Source organism: Streptopelia decaocto, assembly GCF_964273445.1.
Source record: "Streptopelia decaocto genome assembly, chromosome: 5".
NCBI classification, from domain to species: domain Eukaryota; kingdom Metazoa; phylum Chordata; class Aves; order Columbiformes; family Columbidae; genus Streptopelia; species Streptopelia decaocto.
Genome location: NC_138659.1, coordinates 23,780,928 through 23,789,636, shown reverse-complemented (window position 1 = coordinate 23,789,636; position 8,709 = coordinate 23,780,928).

The window sequence follows — 8,709 nt, the reverse complement described above, 5'->3', positions numbered from 1 at the left end:
GCCGCCGCCGCGGATTCCTACCGCATGCGGCGCCTCCGCGGGGGGACGGGAGGAGGGGGTCTTGGTGAGGGACCGGCGGCCCCGGCGCGGCGCTACACCGCCGCTCCCCGCCTCCCCGCCCCAGCTAGCGAAGTGCCCCCGCCGGGCCGGGTGACAGTGCTGGCGGGGCAGTCGGGGAGGACGGCAATGGCTCTCCCAGGCCGGTCCCGCACGGTGCGAGACTGGGGGCTCCCGCCCGCAGGCGGAGGGGAGTGCTCGGAGCCCCCGGCCTGAGCAGTGACCGGTCCCGGGAGGGGCTGGCTGCTGGAAAAGGCCTCGGCCGCTCACACAAACAGCCTTCTTGCAGTGCGTGATGTCTTGAACTACTTTTGAAATTCCTTTAAAAGGTTACAAAATCACAGGAAACTTCGAAAAACGCCGGGAGACAGGGAAAAGGGGGCAGAAAAAAAGCGCACAAGTCATTGCAGTGAGATGAAGGTGGAGCAGGACAATGGGCTCATCTGGAGCTCATCGTTCTTCTGGACCATGTTGTGGGCATGAATCCCTGCGAGAGCGACACCTCCGGTTTTGGGTGAGGGTTGCTCCTTTCCCACCACGCTGATGAACCAAGGCAGGGCTGCGCTGGCCACCACTGGGACAGGCAGCCAGGCCACTCTGCACCCGGAGCCCTGTCCCACCTTGGAAAACACAGGGCATCCGTGAGGTTTGCGTGCTGGGCATACCAGTGGGATCACACTGGTCCAGCTCAGGGAGCGTCCGTGACCGGCAGCGGGCTGTGGGTCACCACTGTCCTCAGCAATGAAGCCACTCTTGAAAGAGAGCACAGATTCAACATTTGGCTCATTGAGAGAAGTGCTTCCTTGGAAAACCAGGACTGCGTTTTCTTCAGTGTTACTGTAACCCTGGGCATACAAAGTAACCTTTTAAATACAGTTAAACTTCAACAAATTTGAAAGAAAAATAATCAGAAGACAATCCACCAATAGGACCAGCTGCGTAAGAAGTGAGCAGCAGCCTGTAAGACTGGCTGCTGGAGCTGTGGCCCGCCCAGCCGCCTACGTGGTATCCCCCAGAAGTAACTGGTCTGTGCTCCCATTTCGCAGCAAAAGTTCAGGGCTAAGTGGCTGGTCTATCTCCAGTTGAAACTAGTGGGGCTCTTTCAAAAGACGTGCGGTGTGAGCCCTGTCAGGCTGTAACAGTCCTGAGGGAATCTCAGGGCAGCCAGGAGGTGGTTTTATACTGTGATGCTGTGGATCAGCTCAGCTTAAAGTGCTCCACTGCTGCACAGCCTCTAACAAAAACAGCCGGGGCTGTTCCTAATTAAAGGAAGCAGAACTGCCTGAACTACCCATTGGGAAAAGGAAACTGTGCAAGAGAAGCAGGAAACTGAAGAATGGGGTGAGGGACATGGCGGCTCACATAAACATAATGAAAGTTCATTAGTTTTCAGACATTCATGTTGGGATAAACTCATCTTTCATGACCTCAGAGAACACATGATTTAGGGCTAGATTCAATATCCTCTGAAATCCTTGGAAATGTTTCCATTGACTTAAGTAAAGTTGGATCAGGATGTTATTTGTTAATGCTCTCAATCATTTTTGCTGCAATACACAGTGGCTTGGGAAGTTTGAGACATTTACAATTGGTACACATTTTTCAGCTCCATAAATTATATATTGCATCAATTTTTAAATAAAATGGTCCTGATTAGTAGCAGACTAAAATATGGCATAGTATTTTCTTGCTGAACAATCAGGTTTAAATTATCCGCTAATAAATCATTTAGCATTTTTATTTTTTACCGTATCTAAGCAGGGCACACATACCATTCAGTGTCCTTATGCTAATACTGAACATCTGATAAGAAAGCTACCAATCTTTTGGGGTAACTGCTGCTATTTATTCTGTGATATGTTCACATCCCACGGGAAAATGTTGTGTAAGAATAGTTAAAAACACATTATGTTTTGCACCATTTTGAAAACACAAAGCAAATTTAAGCCCATCAATGCAGTACAAAGCAGCTGGAGCATACTGGGCAATCTGGCTCATTATGTGTAAAACTCTTATCTTTGCCCTATTTTTCTACATTCCTTATTACTAAGGCTGTTTGTATGGAAAGAGGATTTGTATGAGAATTATTCCCCACCTGAAATCATAATCCTCTTTGTGACATTATAATAACTTCTTCAGCAACCACATGTAATATCATAAACATGCACTGATGACTTCAGTTGGAAACTCAGGAAAAAGAGCTCTGAAGAGACAAAGTCTGTTTTCTTGGAAACATGGACCATAATCTTACAAACATTCTTGCTCATGAATTATTGTAAGCATATGTGTAGTCCTATTAAACTCCCTGAGCCTAAATTATCCCTTGTGTAATTCCACTGTAATCTATAGAATTAATGTGGCTCAATGGAAAACTATCAAATACGCATTGTGATTTCTGTGTTCCGCTGTGTGTCAGGGCCATACTGAGCAGCGATGATTGAAGACGTGTAAGGGGGTGACTGGCGAGTCCTACACGTGGAGTTGGGCTTAGCCACGTCTCCTTCCCACCCATCTGATCCTGATAAAGGGCCTTGATTTAATCAACTGCCTCAGCTGAGGAGGAGCAGGATGATTTCCCTGAAGGATAGAGAGGGATAGTTTGTAAGAGCTAAACTGTGTATAGGAAGGTAATTTGCCAGGAGTAGCTCCAAGGGTGATACACAAGGAGAGGAGGAAGGTTTTGCTGAGTGGTGTGGCTGCTCTGAGGGAGGGAACAGGGCTCCAAACTGGGGAGGGTGGTGGTACCAGCCCTGGGGCTGGGCAGGAGATGAAGAGAACACACTACTGGGTGTGTGTTTGTGGTTGCAGGTGTGGGTGTGATTTTGCCCAGAGCAGAGGAGTAGGTTTCTGGGTGGGAGCTCCAGTGCTCCAAATACAGGAGCACAGGAGGGACATGGAGCAGGGAGTTGTGTAGCTTGGTGTGGGCAGGAGGTCACTGTGGTGACAAGTGGGTCCTGTGTGGTGCTGCCATCGATGGAGCTCACTGGCCTGCAGGTAACACGTGGGGGACTGGCTAAAGAAAGTGCTTTCCAATAGCCTGGTGCTTTAAGGAAGGGAAGGATGTTCCAAGCTTTCTGAGTTACAGTTCTAAGGATCAAGGGGAAAAAATACTAGTGAGTGAGTACTGACCCGGTGAGGAAAGGAGAAAACTGTCCCACTGGCTTCCCCTTTGATGAGCTTCAGCTAAGAGGCAAGAAGCTAACTAAGCCCTTCTGCAATTCCCTTGAACTTGGGGGAGTCTGTCCCAGGCCACCCTGTGTCAGTGTGTTAACTAGTCCTGGTGGTGTGAAATGGCCTGTCCCAGGCTGCTACTGACACTAACACACAGAACTGTTTTAGCGTAACTAACTTACGTGACTGAAGTTATTAAAGCAGCTGTAGGATGACTCTAGTAAGACTTGCATCTTCCTGCTGATTGATGCCTCTTAAGAACAATCATTAGTACACCATGCAGCAACATTGAAGAAATCACAAAATAAGGCTCTACAGAAGAGCGAGTGGTGAGCCTTAGCAGTACCCAAAACTGTCCTTGATCTTTCATTTCTTAGGATTCCGTTTGAAAATAATCAGTGTCCTAGGTAAGCTTGTATAACATCTGTTCATGTTTTACTTCAACTACTTAAAACACTGCTTTGCTCATACCTCTAATTATTTTGGAAGACTCTGAGGGTATGCAGCACTGCCCTTGGTGCTTCAATTAAACACATCATGCTGTATGTGTCCTGTATTGCTTCTTGCCTACTTTAACAGAGTCTATTCTCATCCCATATGAGATCCTCTTGCCTTGTAGAACAATTACAGGAGCTATGAGGTGTTTGGAGCCCACTCTTCTTTCCTCTCTACCAGACTACAGAAGACAACGTTTTCTTGGCAGTCATTAATTCTACCTAAAAGGCTGGCTTACAAGTGTCTTAAAGTCAACATCTGGAAAAACTAAGCACACAGACATCTTACAAATACCACAAACTTGAACCATGGGGCCAAATTCAGCCTTCATGGAATTATTATGTGATATCTGTGTTTTCCCTACATCGCTTGAGTAAATTCCCTTATATGGAGATGTCTTCAGAGATGCACATGATGCCAAAATGCTCAGAGAATTACATAGGTCCAGACCTAAAATACTGCAGTAGAAAAAAAAAAAAAGAAATATAAACCCAGACTTTTCTTGAAAGGGGGTGGTGGTGGAAATCCCTGGTTTAGGAAGGGGTTTTAAGCATCAGTTCTGGAAGTTGTAAGACTGGGAGTCCTAGTCTTATTTTTGGGAAAGACTCCCGTTTGTGTCTAATTTTTAAGGACATAAGTGTTGCTCACATTCATGATACAATAAATTGCTGAAGTGGAAGACTTATCTACATGTTTGTATTTGTAGAGATTAATCTTTATTTAAAACAAAACTATTTTCAGAATATTAAAATACCTCAATGCTTGCTTCTTAATCCACCACTTTTTAATTGATTCTAGCATGTGTTCTTCTGTCTTCTATCCTCTTATGAAAACAGAGGGGGGTTTTGTTATCTGGCGGTGATAGCCTTTGATAAACAAACTTAAGGCAGACTTTTGTGCTTTTTTTTATTTTTTATTTGAGATTCTTGACCTTCCCTTAAAATGTGATATTTGCATTCTTATCAGTGTGGCCATAGCTAGAGGATAGTGCCAAAGTATGTTCCTGGATAGAGCTAATATAAAAGACTAAAAACATAACTTTTAAGCAATCTGACTAGCGTCAGGGGTTTGGTGTCATCGTGTTCCCCGCCTCCATCTGCTCCCTGTCCCCCTGACGAGCTTGCTGCTAATGTTGTTTTTTATCTTGCTAAAACCAGTACACAAGCAGAAAGCAACAAAGGACTTCAGATTGCTTGCTGTGCAATCAAAATGCCTGACATATTTCACAATTTTCTTCCTCAAGCATCGTAACAGCAAGTTTGTTGGCTTGCAGCAGGTATGTCAGGGAGTCACTTTTCCTCCCTGTTTGGTAGGCTTCACTGCTCCCTCAGTAGGATCTAAACCATTTGCAGACAGTCTGTGTCACCAGCATACATGTATTCAAGTGTTTGATTACATTTGTCAACAAGCTAAATATTAACAGCCATCAGTTTTATTTCACAGTGATGTTTACCTACAAGAACAATATAGCAAAACACACCAAGCAAAATACACGCCTGCAGGGACAGTGTGTGTTACCAGAACTGTTCCTTGTGACAGAGATGAGACTTGTGTGCTCTGCTTCATCAGTCATAACTCAGTTTTCATATCTCTACTTAAGGCAGACTTTGGTTGGCAAATAACTCGGTGCTGTATCTTCATGCTCCTGTTAAGGAGAACACTATACCCCTTAAAAATGGTGGCTTTTTCCTTCTTAATTATTTTGTTTCTGATGTCTCTTCTTAAAACTTCCCATCAGTTGCACTGTTGGTCCTGAAGCTCACGGGGCCGGTTCCTTGGCAGGCCTGGACGTCAGAGGGCCGAGGCCTGGACCAGCGTACACCTGAATTTGTCCTGCCAGCGGCAGGGAGCGGAGGACACCTGTACACACACCTACTGCTGACAGACAAGCTGTATTTAGCCGTAATAATGCAGTGACAAATACCAAGTGTCCCTGGCACTATGCGGTGGTGATGGTGTCAGCCTGGGCTGGTGCTGCTGCGGGTGCTGCGGCAGTGCTCAGAGCACCGTGAGAAGGGGCTGCTGGCCTAACACCCTAATTGGCTGTTTGATGTTTGATTAGCTAATTGATGTTAAGTAAGCGTCCCACTCTTCTTAAACTCTGAGCAGATGCAAAAATGAATGATGTAACCAGTTAATTCCAAGGCAGAATGACTTTGAAGCCTGAAACTTTCCTTATTTTTCTGTTAAGCTTCGTGAGTCAGTTTTCCACTCTATTTTGGAGAGGATGGCCCTACTGGGGAATTAGAGATATTTTGCACTTCCATAATTCTTGGATTTTAGTTACCATTTTAACTTTCTATATTTACATATAAATACAACTTTTCACATATATATTTTGGAGAGGCAATTTCTGGCTCTCCAGGATGTGGACAGAGGCAATTACTTTTACCATTTGGCTGATGCCTCCTCAGCATGATCTGAGATTGGTTTGAACACTTTCTCTCCCTCCACAAATCCCCAAACTTGATTTTTATGCCACTTGAGCATGTTCCTCATACTTCTGCTTGAGCGCAACTCTTAACAGGGTCTGGACAAATTCACATCTTTCAAGGAATGGTGTGTTCAACTCATTTTTCTCTTCATCCTCCATTGTGTTCCCCAATAACAACTTCAGAAGATAATTGATTTGAAATACTATGTGGTAACTTTTTATGGAAGTTCATGTTGCATTATTCTAACTTATATATTCGGGTACCCTATGCAAAATATTTAAAATGTATTGGCCTATGCGTAGGTGAGTTTTCTGGTCGTTAAAATCTCCACACGTTTACTGAAACAAGACTATGCTTGAGTGATGGTGATGTTTTAAAAGGCTGTTTAATTATCCAGTAATACTCTTTTTTTAATAGTCAAAATCTGAATATAGAAAAAAAAGGAACAAAAACCTCCTTGCTGCCTAATTCTGTGACTTCTTCCAATTTTGATTATCTAGGCAGTATTTGCTACAGGAGACTAATTCCTCTTACAAGCTTGAGAAAATGCGTTGTTTTCTGCCTTTTTGTTAACTTTAGTTCATTATCCTTCTTTGAACCTCCAGGGTAAAGCTTTACTTAGAAGTTAAGGTATTCATAATTTCAAGAGCAAAACAATACACAGCAAGTGACATTCCGAGTGCTTTACAGGCTATTTGGGACTGAAACGGTGCAGAGGAGAAAAGGCTGCCGAGCGCGGCACATGATGAGTGAGTGGCTGAGCCACGGTGGCGTTTAGCCAGAGGCGGGCGGCCGCGGCTGGAGACTCCGTTAGCACAGCAGTGAGGATCCCCAATCTGTTTGGATAAGAGAGGTTTCAAATAATCCGTGTCACTGTTAATGCACTTCAGCCCATGTCAGAGGATGTGATTCAGACTCAGGGGGAGAGAAGGGACTCAGGAATAGCTGACGCTCAGATAACTGAGACTGCACCAGAATATAGAATCCTGAGGTTTATAGCCACTTTATCCCAGATCATTAATCTTGTCCATTTTATGCTTGTATTGCATCCCACAAAACTTCAGAATTTCCAAAAGATGTTGAGTGTGGGGTTTGGTTTTTGGTGGGTTTTTTTGCTCTTTTTTTTTTGTGTGTGTGTGTGTGTGTGTGTGTGCTGTAGAGAAGGTTCCCTCCCCCCCCTTTTTTTTCTCCAAAACTGAAACAAAGATTTAACATCTAAAGTAGTTATTTGCTTAGTCTTAATGCAAGTATTACCTATTGTTTAAAACACAGTGATATTAAAATGATGTATTTTGTGTGTGCTGGGTGTGCTTACTCAGTAGTAAATGCAGTACTGAGGACAGTACTGTTCTGTACCTGCAGTTCTCACATGTATTTTGTCTGTTGACTGATCTCCAAAGGGGACTGTGTGTGGTGGAGCAAGGGCTGCGTGCAGGTAGAATCTCCTGGTAATATTTGCGTGTAAACACGAAGGAAGACTCTAGTTATGGAAGTTAAAAACTGCAAGTAAACAGAGAACTTTATTTTGTATCTGCATTGTATAATAAACTTTCTTCAGAGGAGAAGCTTGGCAAATGCGAATGATATTCTGGAAATATTAATTACATTGCAGTCAGCACAGTTTAGCATTACAGACCAGTAGTAAATTCAGTCTTCACAGTATAAACCCTTAACTGCATTGTCTCATATATTCTTAATCTTCCATAAACGTGAAAGAACTGAGGGGGAAGGGGACAAAGCAGCAGCAATTCTTTCTTCTCAGAACTACCTGTTCAATCTTTCCTAAAGCAGTACTTTACACGGAAGTAGGTCTCTCTGTATTTCCTCAGCCTTCCTATTCTATCCTCATTCTTGTTATTCAATGAGAAAGTTAGAAGAGGATTTTCAGTATTTATCTCTAGTCTGGAGTTAGGTTAAAAATATGCTTAGAATTGTGACTGTGCTCCGAGAATACTACCTTTGCTTGTCAGTGGCCAACTTCTGTCTGTATGTGACAGAAGAGCAGAGATCCCTATAGCAATAATTTTTGAGTGTGTCTATTTTGTATCTAACTACACTGCAAAATCTGACTTAGTGTACCCTTTGGCAGCCATATTATTTTTAAGGAATTATTACAAATATTAATGTAGAGCTGTTAAGATATCACTTAAGTGCTTCTTTACAAATTCTGCAGCATTACTTTTAATATTCTGCTTTTCAGTGTAGATATAAAAAGAACATTAACTGCGATTCCCAGCTGTCATGCTTGCTTTTTTACAAATGGTTGCCTGCAAAAACAGGTCCTGCTTACTGCTGCTGAATAATAATTTCTGGGCTTCATCTTGGCAGTGAATGTTGGGGAGATATCCTTTAAGCCACTGAATTGGAGGTTAGGACATTCATTTCACTGTCAGCTGACATCCCAAGCTGGATCATAAATGAAAAGCAGCAGAGTTCAATTGCACTGTATAACAATAAAGCAGGAAACACTAATTGCCAAGCTACTGGCAGCCGAAAGTAGAATTTACAGTAATGCTAACGGAGCAGATCTGACTGTTGATATAACAGTACA